A 490-nucleotide genomic window follows, 5' to 3' on the forward strand; every position below is an offset into this window, starting at 1 on the left:
ATCTTGCCATTCTCTGTGAGAGGTGAGGCGACTGAGTCGCAGTGTGTAAAGACGCATGCTCTGTATAGATCACAAAGGGCTTAGAGCCGAGTGAATGTACTCTAAATTTGAGTAGAGCATACTCCATAGCAAGTAGCGCTTTGTCATGAACTGGATCGTTCTTCTCAGCAGCTTTGAGCTGCCGAGACTCAAACGCGATAACGCGTTCACGCCCTTCGGCGTCTGCTTCTAGTAAAGCACACCCGATTGCAAAATCGGAGGCGTCGCAGACGACGCTAAACGGACGATACGGGTCCGGAAGCGCCAAGATGGGCGCATGAAGAAGGCTCTCCTTAACAGCCTTGAAGGCTTCGTCATGAATGACGCCCCAGCACCAAGGTGCATCCTTCTTAAAAAGATTGGACAGTGGCCGAGCGATATCAGCATAATTCTCGCTGTACTTATGCAAGTAGTTGGCTAAGCCAAGCCACTTACGTAAGTCCTTCTGGTT

The sequence above is a fragment of the Phytophthora parasitica genome (assembly GCF_000247585.1).
Source record: "Phytophthora parasitica INRA-310 unplaced genomic scaffold supercont2.171, whole genome shotgun sequence".
Taxonomy (NCBI): Eukaryota; Oomycota; class Peronosporomycetes; order Peronosporales; family Peronosporaceae; genus Phytophthora; species Phytophthora nicotianae.